A 15,000-nucleotide genomic window follows, 5' to 3' on the forward strand; every position below is an offset into this window, starting at 1 on the left:
AGAGAGAGAGAGAGAGAGAGAGAGAGATGCTGCAGAGATCTTTGATAAGATCCTTGATTTGTCTGATCAAACCTCTCCTCTTGTGGCGGTAGTTCCTCGGTAGTCGTCCCCCCCCCCCCACACACACACACTCCCCTCTCTCTCTGGGCTTCCTCACATTTCTCTCTCTCTCTCTCTCTCTCTCTCTCTCTCTCTGTGTGACTGATACATGGTCTCTAGAGGGGCTAGTCAGTTAAAGTTCAGTGATTTCAGACATTAATTACTTAAGTGGTCCTTCTCTGGGGTCCGAGGCCCGACTCGACCATTATTATTTATTTTCATTCCAGTTGTTGAGTCTCTGAAGCTCAAACATTCTGGTCACGAACGCCTCTGCAACTCACCGGGTCTGCTACCATCAAAGGTAGCCTGTCATTAATAGTTTATTGTATTTTACATGCATGTAAATTGAAGTACTCATACAAGCATATAATGAGGGGCAGAGTTTGAGAGGGTCTCAGAGGGTCTCTGTGTGTGTGTGTGTGTGTGTGTGTGTGTGTGTGTGTGTGTGTGTGTGTGTGTGTGTGTGTGTGTGTGTGCGCGTGTGTGTGTGTGTGTGTGTGTGTGTGTATGTGTCTGTCTGTCTGTCTATATGTCTGTCTGTCTGTGTGCGTGTGTGCGCATGTGTCTGTCTGTGTGTGCATGTCTGTGTGTGTGTGTGTGTGTCTGTCTGTCTGTGCGTGCATGCGTGTGTGATGCGTGCACTGGATGATGGAACGTTGATCAGTAAGGAGAACAAACCCTCTACATTCTGCATCTCTCATCTCATCTCATCTCAAGTGGGCACGCTCTGTTTCATACCAGGCAGTGTTTCATACCAGGCAATAACAAGGGATTGTGTTGTGTCCTTCAGTGATACAAGCCAGAGTGTAATTGATGTAAACAACATGACAAAAAGTCAAATGCACAGCTCATAAAGAAAGTCCATTCATCTCGTAATCCACTTTTCCTAAACACAATAAATCACTTTATAAGCTTTATAATAAAATAAAAAAAAATCACCATAATATCAAAAAACAGGATTACATCAGTGCGCTGGTAAAACTAACCAAATGCTGGGAGAAGAACATTCACCCAGTGGCTATAAAAGAGACGTAATGCTCATTCAAATGGGTGGAATTTTCCTTGAATGAACACAAAGAGATTCGATTGTGAGGTAATCAAGCGTCTGTAGAGCTGGTGATCAAAGCGCCTATTCTGCATATTAAACAATGGGGCTGTGATAACTGAACATGGAGTGTTTTGACTGACTTGTTCACTGTAGTCTTAGTTTTGTAATTTTTAATCAAACGTGGGTGCATGAAATGGCTATGTCAAATACTACCAAATTCCTGAGCTGTATTCAACAGTTAGCTGTTAATCCCAACAGTTCCAAAAGTATGAGCTTCAAGCTACAGTACATTTACCATAAGTACTTTCAAGTGTTTGAGCCTGGTACTTATATATTACTTATATAATATTTCAGTCAGAAAAAAAAGTATTTGAGTATTTTAATCCAGGTCACATTTTCATCAACATATACCTTTGACAAACCACTTTCTAGTTAGGGTTGACTAATTGCCATCTCTGAAATGGGATAACAAAACGGACATTATTTTATTTTCTGAGAAGGTCATAACCACATCCATGCCAGGGACAATCATGTAGGATGAGAGTGAGTCTAAAGAGTGCAGCTGAGTAGGTGGAGAGCACCGCAGAGTGGTTGAGCGAGTGACATCTGAAACAAGGCGAGAGATAGAGAGAGTGTAGATTCTACACTGTAGAAGGTTCCACCATCCAGTGTTTAAGAGGGTCATTACCACCTCAGTCCAAACAATCTCATCCAGTAAATGCTGAGCTTCATTGGGCCATTATCAAGTAAGATTGTTGTTACAAACAAAGTGAAGTACTGTATGCTAAAGGACATACTGACATGGAGGAGAAGCGAAGGAGAAGTGAAGACGTTTGTTTGTGTGTTGTGGACGTGACATTGGGGAGGTGGCATTGAGGAGAAGGAGGCCACAGTTTAAGTATATCTTATTTTGTAGTCGTGGAAGGCTGCTGTAGAGTGCCTGGCATAGCTTCCAGCTAGCTGGAGAGAGTATCAAGTGTGGATGTGTTTGTACTGTTAGCTGTAATTATTTAGTGGTCATCATGCTAAATACTTAGCCAATGTATGTTCTGTATGAAGATGACCTCCAGCCCGTGCTGGGAGAAGGGCCAGACACTCCATATAGTCCCGCTGGCATCCCAGGTACATGCTCTGGCCAACCCCCCGCCCAGATGCTCGTCAACTGGAATCCAAGAGCCTCAAGACATGCAGTAAGCAGGCACAGGCACAGGCACACACACGCACACGCACACGCACACGCACACACACACACACAGGCACCCTCCCCAGATGTGTGACGGACAGTGTCACCAATTCCAGCGTCGCCTTGCATTGAAATGACACCAGTCTTATCATTGTAATTGGCAGTAGGATTGCTCAAACTTGCGCTGTTATCCAATTTCTTGCTCCACTTCCTGTTTTTTTTTTCACCAGAGAAGTTAGAAGATAAAGGAAATGAAGCATCTCCAAATGGCCCTGTAGTCTGAACGCCATTGTTGTTTTCAGCTGATCCCCTGCTGCCAGGAATTGAATATTGAAATGTCAAAGCAATTAAATATCCTTTGGAATAATTCAGTGTTCCGCAATTAACTGAGTCAGGCACCTTTCCGTCAATATCGAGCAACTGTCTTTGAGAGAGAGGGAGAGCAGCCTTGATAGAAAGACTGTTAGTGGCTTGCTGTGAAGGGTTTGTATATAAGAAAAGTATATAAGAAACACATTTGGTTCATTCGAATGTCTGTTTTCAACCTCTGTGGTGGTTTTAACACATCAGTTAGTAACAGAGCAAGTCATGGATGATATATTTATTCCTCTCAGTGTTTGATAATGTGTGTGTGTGTGTGTGTGTGTGTGTGCGTGCGCGCGCTCTGTGTGTATATATTTTCACATCAGCCTGTCTGTGACTCAACCTCAGGAAAATATACAGAATGGTTTGACAAGCTGTCAACCAGTTCTAATGTGTCAGAGACGTACAGTATACTGTATTTCTGTACTTCTGCCAGGATGTTATCTGGTCAACAAAGATAATGGTTATTTGAAAAGTTGGGTTCAATGTGTCAGTTCACCTTTCAACATGACTGACAAAGAATATTTATTAAAATCAGCCCATTTCTGAGTCAGGGATTGATTATAAACCTAGACAGGCTACTTAAGAGAGATTGACAACGTACCCGCTCAACTGTTAAATTGGAAAAAAAAGGGAGGGAATTTAATTCCGAACTTAGGCGATCACACTTTGGGGACGGTAATTAAAAAGACATTATTGCAAACGCAACATCTGGAATGGAGCTGGCCTGTGGAGGAGCACTGCCTCAGCTGCAGCTAGGTTATTGAGACGCTCTCCTCTCAAGGTCAAAGGCCGCCCCTCTCAGATCAACAATCATCCATGTCAAGGAGGATCATCAAAGATCATCAAAGATTTGAACCGATGCCATCCAAAAGGCAACGCCTCTTCTGGAGCCTCAGAGCAACAACTCAAAGGCTAACCAACAACCTACTTCCCCCAGGCGATCAGGCTCATGAAACAAGCCTACTGTAGACAATTGACTATCATCCCCAAGCACACCCCATGGAAACGGACTACCTAAACCATAAGCTCACAGCCACTTTACTCCTTGAACTATCTATTTTATTTACTATTTGTACTGCTAATTGTATCCTGTCTTATGTGTCACTTATATCCTGTACTATTATCACTTTTTATCTTGAATTATACCTATCGCCTTATTGTCTGATGCTGCAATGTCAGGAAATTAAGCCTAAGAATTTTACTCTCTTACACTCGAGTACGGATTGTATGGCAGCTGCTGGACTGAAAAAATCAGGTGTAGTGCTGAGGCACAAACATGTACATTTCAAGCCTGCAAACTGTGACACTTTAAATAACGTGAAACAATACTATTGTGCAATATGACAACCCTAGTCGTCTATCTGTACAGTATAGTACAGTGGATTGTGTACATAGCCTTTATTTATGTAAACCAGCTCCTTCCCTTCTTGTGATTTTTTTTTTATTTTTATTTTTTTTCCCTTTCCTAACACCAGGGGAGCCACCCCTCCTAAATTTCGTTGTTTGGTACCTGTACTGTAGCAATGACAATAAAGTCCATTCATTCATTCATTCATTCATTCATTCATGTGACGTAACAAGAAAACATGAAACTTGAAAACTTGAAACAAAACAAGAGACATATTTATTTTCCTTTATTCCTTTTTTTCTATAACTTCAGAGAAGAGCTCTGTCATATGCTGATGAATAACACAATTTCTATTGTGTTTCACACCAGTCTTTCATCTTGAAAAGATTATAGTTGCTTATAACTACACCTCTCCTTATTGGTGAATGAAACTCGACCTTGAAACATCAAAGCTTTTAGAGAGCTCATTCCATTGCTATTATGTCTACAGCTGAAAGACCGTTCTTGCTTGTGATGACAGTATTGGTTTTTGAAACAGAAATGTAAGATGGTTGAACAAGTTGCTTTATTAGTATATTATTATTATACAAGTCCCATATGGTTAAGTAGAGCAGACAGACAGACACCAGTTGATAAGAAGAAAGGCGAAACGACCTCACCCACGCCCATTATGCAGATCTAATGAATGCAAAGAGCTTACAAAATGTATTCAAATTCCAATCATCTACTGATTGCCAGAGACTGTGATGCAACACAGTGCAATGGATTAGCCAGTCCAATGGACTGATACGACCCTCAGTCCTGATGTGTCCGTGTCAATTGAGTTAAATAATACTGCACACCACTACATTTTAGCTGACATGGGAGCTTGTTGAGTTGAGTAACGTGAATGCGTGGGTGGAGATAATTGAATATGACATGTATTCAGCAACCCTAATTTCACAGCAAAAATTGGAGTGGATTATTTTTGACAAATACAATTGCATACATACTATCAGTTTTAGGCTTCAAATATAACCGCATGCTTAAACACTCATAACAATCTACACTCACCGACCCTACAGTGACCCTCCAAATTCAACACGCCATGCTTTAAACGTCAACTAATGCTTTAAACGTTTTAATGAACCTGTCACAGCGTTTCTCGTGTTTTTATCATAAGCATCAATTGAATAAATAAGCAATTCTGCTTCATCTCTCGCAACCCCCTGTAATAATCATAATTACCTGCCACTTTAGTGTATTGTCATTTATTTATATAATTGCAGGCCTTGTTGCAATTTCTTGCTCTTTCCCATCTGTAAACACTGTCAAAACGGTGTGGTTATTATTACAGAAACCTATTGTGTGCCTAGGGTAGCTGGCAATGGTGCATATTAAATGTCCATTGACACTCCCATTTACTGCTCCACCTATATTGGTACCAAGTTTGGGAGTTCACGCACTTTGCGGTGACACCATATTACCAAACGGCCTCTTTAGAGAAAGCAAATTGGAGCCCATTATCTCCTAATGATAGTGTCGATTAGTAGGCTGCTAAGCCATTTGGTGGTTTTCTTGACAGATTTGGACCTTCTACTGACAAGAAAAAGGTAGTTCAATATATATTGTACATACATTAACTAGAGAGTGATGTGGTGCACGATAAGCAACATGGAACAATGGAATGTCCCAAATGCATCTATTAGGACCTCAACTGAGTAACAGAGACGTTGTATAAAAATACTCTGTTCCAAAAATGCAACCCACTGGAGGATATGACAACAATATTCTGAATATTATCTGTATGATCTGCTCCCTTCTCAGCATTTCCTCATGTGGTCTCTCTAGCTAATCTAAATACATAACAATGGTTCTGATACAGTACACGATGGCTTTCTATATTCTTGACTCGTACTGTACTTCACTACGGATTAATCAATAAAAGTCTGAATTGCCAGGATGTTGTCCTCAAGACGGAATATCAATGCTGGAAAGTGATTGTGTGTTGGTGGAACAATGAGAATAATGTTCCCAAACAGATTACTGTACAGTACTGTATGTATTACTGTCTCCAGCTGTGGAACAATTAGTCATTTTCTGACTGATTTGCACTTCCAGATAAAAATGTACGTGTCCTGCGTGCACACACACACACACACACTCACACACACACACACACACACACACACACACACACACACACACACACACACACACACACACACACACACACACACACACACACACACACACACACACACACACACCACACACACACACACCACACACACACACCTTAAGTTATATACTATTGATCTTCACCACTTCTTTTCTCCTGAAAATCATTCATAATGGAACAATAATTTTCCTCAACACTGCAAAACCAATCTTTTGATTTTCCTGTAAAGGGATGGCAAATGTAGACACATTTTAGCATAATGCTTATACATGTAGAATAGCCCAGGCAGAAGCTCATTATCAGCAAATACCCTCTTGCCACAGTGGGTTTTCAACCCAGGAGAGATTCCTCCGGTACATTTCGAATATATGTAAATTCCCTCTCTGCTCGGTGGAATTGTACTTTTAGCTTAATTAGTTTGGCCAAAATGTTTTCTTCCCAGGGCCTTGTCCTCGGCTAATCCCCGGCAGCTATTGTTCCAGACCGCTGGACCTGGCTGAAGTTTGCAGCCTGTTCACTTCTTTAAGATTAATGAAAACTTCCCCCCATCTTTTTAATCCGCTGCTTCTCATGCTGCTTTGTTGCATAAATCTAGTTAATGCCAGCCGTTTCACTCCAGAGAAAGAAAGGTTCTTATACCTCGGGGCTTTTCTAAGTCTGTAGGGTCACGTTGTGAATCGAAAACTCAAACGCTTCCATTTTACCTTGTGTTTCTTTCTAGCATAATGTCAGTGGATTTGGCTGCATTGATTTGGCTGTGTGCTTATGCTGTCCTTAACCCCCTCGCTTCTGCCTAGCCACCTTCCCACACCCACACCCCTTGTCTCCCCCTTGTCTCCCTCTTGTCTTCCAATGCACTAAGGCCCATATGACTTGCAATTGATCACTGCTGTAAAGCTGGAATGGGCTCTCTTGTTCTGGACGTGTCCCCAGTGACAGTCTATGCTGGAGCATCCATCTCTCTCCCATTTGAGAGGAGCTCTCCCTTTTCATCCTGTCAGAGATGGGAGAGTCATGATCATATGAAACCGGATTTAGCCTGGGAGCCTGAGTGCAGTCCTGGCAGCACTCCCCGCCCCTGCTCCAAGCTTTATCGATGCCCCCCTCCCCTACTGGTCCTGGGTTTCACATCCTAGAGTACTAGGGGCTTTGATATTGGCCCAATGTAAACCAAGACCCTGCCTCGTAAAGGTCATTATTCATGTGACTTGTTAATAATGCAACAACCATGTCCATGTTAATTAAAAACGAGGCTAAACCAAGAGGGAGAGGGTGGGTGGGGTCAGTTTTTACATGTTGTGTCTGGCCAAGTTTTTTTTTTAAAGGGTGTTAGCACAGTGTTCTGGTCTGTGATATTTTCTGTTACGCACGTGGTTCGTAGCGGTTTACTATGGTGCAAGTTCTTTGTTGGTAATATTTTACAGCCACTCGGTTGACTGTTTACAAGGAATACCCAATAAATCAAATCAAAACATAACCAAACAAAATAGTGTTTATAAACAAAGGACATATTGTTCAAGCATAGCACATTCCGTCAGTTAGCAGCAAAACAGTTGAACTATGTCAGCGTTGTCATGTGAACTTTTGAAACCTTTATTTTTTTGGGGGGGAGAGTTTAAGGACTGGAACGAAGCATACAGTATATCAGCTGTGCTACTTCTATTGCCTCTCTCTCAACTCAAGGTGCATTTGTAGGATGTGGGAGATCTCTAAGGACAGTCGGGGGGCCACAATAAATAATCCTGCATGGAATTAATTACTGCAAACACCTCTTTTCCAGTGGCGCATGAACAACAAAAACAGAAAAGACAAACATAAAAATGTTTTCATACTCTTTCGGCAGAGGGATCCAAAATGCTGTGTCTTGCTGGATAATCCCCTAAAGCTGCCATGAAATCTGCTTTTCCTTCCAGTATTGCTGCCCTGATTGTAAATGTGGTGAATGAAGGAGAGTGCTGCGACTCTAATCCACCCCCTGATCCCGCATCTCTGGGATTTGTTACTAACTTCCATCACTCATTTGGAGGGTTAGAGAGAGAAATAAGAGAAATGTAGCCAGGAAATAGTTTCTCCCTCTTGCTTGGTATTGTATTCAATCAAGTGAAAATACCTTCTGGCAACACTTTTTGGCAAAGGTATAAGAGAAGCTTTAAAGTGTTTGTTTGCTTGTTTGTTTGTTTGTTTATTAGGATCTATTTTAGCTCTTCATAGACTAATCTTCCAAGACTCCTTATGTATTTAGTCTTTCAAGGACTCTTGGAAGATTCACCTATAATAGACTTCCTGATAAACAGAAATCCTGATAAACACTTTGTAGCTTCTAGCAACCTTGTATTCATCTAGTAATAACTTTGGACTGTTCCTTATTTGTCTTTTATTATACCATATTGTATTCAATCTGTGGCAATGATTTTTGATAAATAATACTTCACATCATGTCAGAATCAATCTATCTGGAGCCAATTTACTTAATTTACCTTTTATCAATTGAAGGCATGTTCAGCCACACTGGGTGGTGAATTAGCATATTGAACAAGCACATTGTGTTCAGAACCTCAGCTTTGCAAATTGGGAGCCATATGGTGATAGAACAGGATTTGCAATCTTCCCTGACTTTGTCATTTTCTGAATATCCACCCCATCTCCCAGTCGTGTAATGACCACATCAACATTCTGTGAGGCTCCAGAGAAATCTGCTCACCATAATACATGTTCTCCCCCCGAGCGATCTACCCCCAAACAGCAACGATCCGAGGTTGAAGCGAACATATGGTTCATGTGGGGTGCAGAGCGATTTTTGTGAGCTACATGACCAATTACGCTGTCATCGTGGAGTGCTAAAACTGTTGTTTTAATTACAGCGACACTGTAGAACAGTGTCTAGATAGACAGAGATGACTCTGTCAAATGAGGTCCTCTGAAAACAAAGAGGATGCTGCACAACGTATGAATTGCTACCATTTAAACCCCTAAGTGCAATTGTCAGAAAGGCAATTTGTTTTGATAAAGACTTAGAGAGAGAGTCTGAAACACGGTGGGAAAAGGAGAGGTTGCTCAAAGGAGAAATGTAAAGAATGTAGGAGAAAAGGGAATACATTGTCAGTATTGGCTTTGTTGGCTCCATGCACAATGATACTCTCTCCATTTGAACATTGATCTGAGGCTTGGCAGGTTGAGCCTAGCACTGAAACTCAACTCAAAATGAAGATTGTAAGGTCATCCTCACGGTCTCTGTGTTAGTCCTTTTGGTCTCTATGGTAGTCGTCATGGTCTCTATGGTAGTCCTCATGGTCTCTATGGTAGTCGTCATGGTCTCTGTGTTAGTCCTCATGGTCTCTATGGTAGTCCTCATGGTCTCTATGGTAGTCCTCATGGTCTCTATGGTAGTCGTCATGGTCTCTATGGTAGTCGTCATGGTCTCTATGGTAGTCGTCATGGTCTCTATGGTAGTCGTCATGGTCTCTATGGTAGTCCTCACGGTCTCTATGGTAGTCCTTATGGTCTCTATGGTAGTCCTCATGGTCTCTAGGGTAGTCGTCATGGTCTCTATGGTAGTCGTCATGGTCTCTATGGTAGTCGTCATTAGGGATGCTCCGATCTGGATTTTTGGGGCCGAAACCGATCACCGATTTTTTTCCTCAAGATCAACCGATACCGATACCGATTTTAAAAAAAATACATAACTGTAGGCCTACTGACTGGATAGCCTACATATTTTTTGCTTTTTAGACAAAAGTTTTGATCCATTAGGCACCAAGCAAACGCAGACCCATTTTTATGGCATAGTAAAAGTCTGGCCTATCACCCAGTTAGGGCCTGAAGCCCAAGTCAGTGATATGGCTGTATAAAAGACATCATAAACGTGGCCTTCATGGTTTACATACTGTTACGTCCTCCTATGTTTTCTGTTCAGTTATCTGTCTTCCCCAGGAAAAAAAAAAAAAAAAAAAAAAGATCGGTTTTTGCGATCGGCCATTTTTGCCGATCACCGATCGAGTCATTTGGAGTGAAATCGGCCGATTTAAATCGGTGGCCGATAAATCGGAGCATCCCTAGTCGTCATGGTCTCTATGGTAGTCGTCATGGTCTCTGTGTTAGTCGTCATGGTCTCTATGGTAGTCGTCATGGTCTCTATGGTAGTCGTCATGGTCTCTATGGTAGTCGTCATGGTCTCTATGGTAGTCCTCATGGTCTCTATGGTAGTCCTCATGGTCTCTATGTTAGTCGTCATGGTCTCTATGGTAGTCGTCATGGTCTCTATGGTAGTCCTTATGGTCTCTATGGTAGTCGTCATGGTCTCTATGGTAGTCCTCATGGTCTCTATGGTAGTCGTCATGGTCTCTATGGTAGTCCTCATGGTCTCTATGGTAGTCGTCATGGTCTCTATGGTAGTCGTCATGGTCTCTATGGTAGTCCTCATGGTCTCTATGGTAGTCGTCATGGTCTCTATGGTAGTCGTCATGGTCTCTATGGTAGTCCTCATGGTCTCTATGGTAGTTGTCATGGTCTCTATGGTAGTCGTCATGGTCTCTATGGTAGTCGTCATGGTCTCTATGGTAGTCGTCATGGTCTCTATGGTAGTCGTCATGGTCTCTATGGTAGTCGTCATGGTCTCTATGGTATCAAGATCTAATATCTATACTCTATGGTTATCCATAGTGTCTACTGTATGGCAGCCTACAGGCTCTCTTTGTCAGTGTAGGCGCTGTCCTTGTGATATCCCCAACAGCAAATTGAAATGAACATAAGTGAAGAGTGCAGCTCTTGACTATGTCAACATCCTCCTCTACATATTCTATTTGTGTAGTTTGATAAACATAAAATAAACGTCAAAAAGATGAATGATGCATGTTTGATAGCGCAAAATAATAATAATTTGATAGCTTTTGCATGAGTGTTATACAAAAAAACATGGGTAATTATCAGAGATGACATGCATTGTCACTCGACCACTGACTTCTTGCCCAGCTGTAATGACACTGTCCCCTCCAGCGGTGAGTCCCATTAAAGAGAGATCACTAAAACCCACCACACAGTTTGAACATTAACAGACCACGATTTGTAATGATCTGATCAGGCTGGGGAATCGTGGCATGGTGCCAGAGGATGCCGTTTCACTGTATAAGTGGGTATGAGTGCACCCCCTCCCCCTCCCATCTCTACCCTCCGCCTCGCCTTCCCTCCCTCCCTCCCTCTGTGCTCTGTCACCGTACAGTGTAAACCATGTTTGTATCAGATCGATACGGTTTCAGCTAGCTCTGCTAATGCTCAGAGAGATGATATCCCTCAATGTGACAGGTCCCTGATGCTACCGTGTGGAGTGTTGATGATGGGGTGGGGGAGATGGATGGAAAGAGTCAATCCAGCGTAGAAGAAGAGGAACTATTCTTTTCCCTGACATTTTCCCTCCTGCATCATGGGTTAAGTAGTCTAAGATGATACATCATCTAGACTTTGCCCTGGAGCGTTCGTTTAGTTTAGATAGAGAAGAGGCAATACTACCGCGGCCATTCAACTTTCACTCATTACTGGCTGTAGAGAAAATGGTGGACATAACAGCTAATGTTAAAATCGGCACATTTTGGTCTGCCTAATCCATAGCTTTTATGGTGAACATACAATAATTCTCAGGTGTCTGCTGCCATCAATGCATCAGACATATCCAGTCAAATAAACCTACTTGAGAGTCAGCAGGTACACTGTAGCATAATGAGAACATCACCTATACGGTCATAATTGTCTTCTCATTCTATCCCTCTTTAACAGAGACATCTATAACGATAACAGCCCTTTCACCTTGGACTGCCCAAGGTTTCTTTCTAATCTTCTTCCTTTAAAAAAAAATACCTTTTGAGGAGATCAATAAGTTGCTGAAGCTCAAAATATATTAGCTTACAATGGCAGTGGAGGAGGTGTAAAGAATAACAACAGCGCTCTCAGACCCAGCAGGTCCACTTCGATTGATGCTCGAAGAGACGCGCCCGAAAATAAACTCCATTAGCTAGGCCTATTAACAGACCATTTGCCATTATGCAGTGATTTTGCTGACTCGCGTATGAACATAGAAGGAGAGAGAGGAAGATGGACAGAAAGAAAAATGGAGAGAAAGAGAATGTGTTAATAATTAGATTCAGGGTGACAAGGCCACTGTTGCAAGGCAACTTCTGACGTGACTTTGTTGAAAACAACAAGGTGACATTTTAGGCTGAAAGTACATTGACGAATATGACATTGATCTAAAGTAAAACATCTCAATACAGTACGAGAAAACCGGTGTGAGAGCAGGTAGCCCATATTCACAGTTGATTTCTATGACAAGTCTGAGTTCTGTCATAGTGATGACCTCAGACATTCAAAGTTAATGTAAGATCCTCCCTGATATGGCCTCAATGAAAAAGCTGTAGACTAGGTCACCCGTCCCCTGCAATTTCCATCCAGCTACGAGACACTGAAATAGACAAGATGGAAAATAGATACACTTAAAGATGACTTTGAGGGCAATGACATGAGGGGCAGAAACGGGTCGATACTCTCATTTGAAGCCCTTGGAACAAAACTTTTCCAATAAATGTGAGAGGTAATTGTCAGCGATGGCAGTGGTGAGGTCTTCAGAGGAGGGGTGGGGGGGTCGACGCAGGGCGGTGATGAGATTGAGAGTTTGGGGGTGCTATTGATGAGGAGAGGGCAGGGTAGCGATAAATGATTGATAGGGGTCTAGGGTAGGTGGTTGAGGGAAGGTGGTTGGGGGAGGAGGATATTGTGAGTGGGGGTAGTGGGAGGTGAGAGTAGGTGGATGAATACTGGGGAGGTCTAGATGGTTCGAGGGGAGGGTTTGGTATATATAGACTGTGGAGGGGGAGGGTATTAGCAGGCAGACAGAGAGAACCATGCAAGCTCATGCATATCACCTAGAGCGATAAATATGACCTGAGAAACCTGCCAGGTCAGTGTGTGTGTGTGCGTGCGTGTGTGTGCGCGCGCATGCGTGCGTGCGTGCGTGTGTGTGTGTATGACTGCTTGCGTGTGTGCATGTGCGTGTGCATGTGTGCATGTGTGTGCATGTGTCAGTGCAGATGGGCATGCCTCACGCTCCTCTGCCTATCATGGTTGACATTGATCAGTCTCTTCGCTCTGCCTCGGGTCTCCTCTCCTCACCACGCTGATCCCTCCCTTTAACATTGCTCTGCAGAGAGCTCACCAGAGCGGCGGCTTATGACAGGTTTAACACTCCTCAATGTCATGGGTCTGCTCCTTACAGAATGACTCCCCACGGAGCTGGCACTGCTTCTCTCTGCGTAGAGCTGACTGGGATAAGCATGAGGGAGAATGGTAGCACTCACTTGATGGATTTAATGATTACTTAGGCAACTTGTCCAAAAAACACAGCAATCATGCTTTACCCAGTGTGTGTGTGTGTGTGTGTGTGTGTGTGTGTGTGTGTGTGTGCGTGCATATGTGTGTGCGTGTGTGTGTGTGTGTGTGTGTGTGTGTGTGTGTGTGTGTGTGTGTGCGTGCGTGCGTGCATATGTGTGTGTGTGTGTGTGTGTGTGTGTGTGTGTGTGTGTGTGTGTGTGTGAGAGAGAGAGAGAGAGAGTGTGCATCCGGCTGGTGTCTCTGTGTGCAGTGGGCTGTGCTGGCTGCTGGAGTGGGAGTCAAGTGGAGGCAGGTGCACATAATCTCTGTTCGCTCAGCTGAGCTCTCTGAGGGCAGCACCCACACCCCTGTGCCTCCACTACTAGTACAATAGCTGCTTCTGTGATCAGCTGGGTTCGAACCCAGGTTTTCTGTACGCCACAAGGCAATTTTAGCCAGCTAAAGCCCATGCATTAGCTCGGTAAAACTAGCGTCCGCTTTGTACAAGAGCATATTATGTGACCCACTAGGTCAGAGTGGGCCGTTAGCTAGTCGAGGTAACGCATAAACATGAATCCAACATCAGGACATCAGTCTCCAGAAAGAAAATTCCATCATCACTCACTGCGCCACCTCTGTTACACTTGTGAGGGTGAATGTGCAGAGGTAGATGGGTGTCAGTCGACTGACACTGAAGTGTGTTAGCCATCTGAGCTAATGCCTAGGTATTAACTCATAACATAAGCCAAAGCATTCAGGACCCAGTCCAGGCAAGGTTGCATCCATCACAACACAAGCAAGTTTCCACATGACAAACTCTATCACAAAGTGTGAAGCTGTGAGATCGATGGGTGTCAGTCAGAATCAGAGGGGGTACAAGCGGAGGGAGGGGGTGCAGACTCCAAGCTTACATGGCGTAGCCTCAGTGTAATCGAGTGGAATCACCAGGTTATTGTTTGGCTTCTCGAAACGGCGTGAAATGAAATCTGAAATTGAGCTTGAAGAGGGCTGAGGAGGGTACGGCATTGTTTGATTAACGTTCACTCAAGCGATACTGTGTATGAATCGCTTCCAAACAATAAAACTATTAAAGGCACTTTGCTGAACACGTTTGCATGTGTTCGCTGTCATTGTTTTAAGTTGATAGATGATTATTAAACGAAGACAAGTAGCCTTTTGAATCGACTGTAATTGTTATAATTTGAGAGTTGAGTGATTATTAGGATACACTGCTGTGGAGTGAACAGTTTAGTTTCAAATAGTGACAAGGATAAGGAAACAGCTTGACATGTGTAATTGATTCCTGTACCAGAGACTAATTTTTCCTTGTATTTCTGGGTAATGTAATGACTGTTGACTCTTTCTGTGTTTTATATAATGTGGAACACACAGGTGACATCACACAAGTATCCCCCATTAGTTGTCCAAGAACAACAAAAGTG

General features: G+C 42.9%; 1 protein-coding gene across 2 annotated transcripts in view; it reads left to right on the forward strand.

Annotated features, from left to right (window-relative positions):
- The window catches only part of cntfr (ciliary neurotrophic factor receptor), a 138,136-nt gene that overhangs the window by 25,645 nt on the left and 97,491 nt on the right, over positions 1-15,000 (forward strand). The window contains exon 1 of one of the 2 annotated variants that reach the window (XM_080530265.1): positions 13,082-13,148. The exons of the other annotated variant lie outside the window; for it this stretch is intronic. The gene's annotated coding sequence lies outside the window, so the exon portion shown is untranslated. Of the gene's footprint in view, positions 1-13,081; positions 13,149-15,000 lie in introns of those variants that run through there. 2 annotated transcript variants of the gene reach the window in all.

The sequence above is a fragment of the Nansenia antarctica genome (genome assembly GCF_963989245.1).
Source record: "Nansenia antarctica genome assembly, chromosome: 4".
Classification (NCBI taxonomy): Eukaryota; Metazoa; Chordata; class Actinopteri; order Argentiniformes; family Microstomatidae; genus Nansenia; species Nansenia antarctica.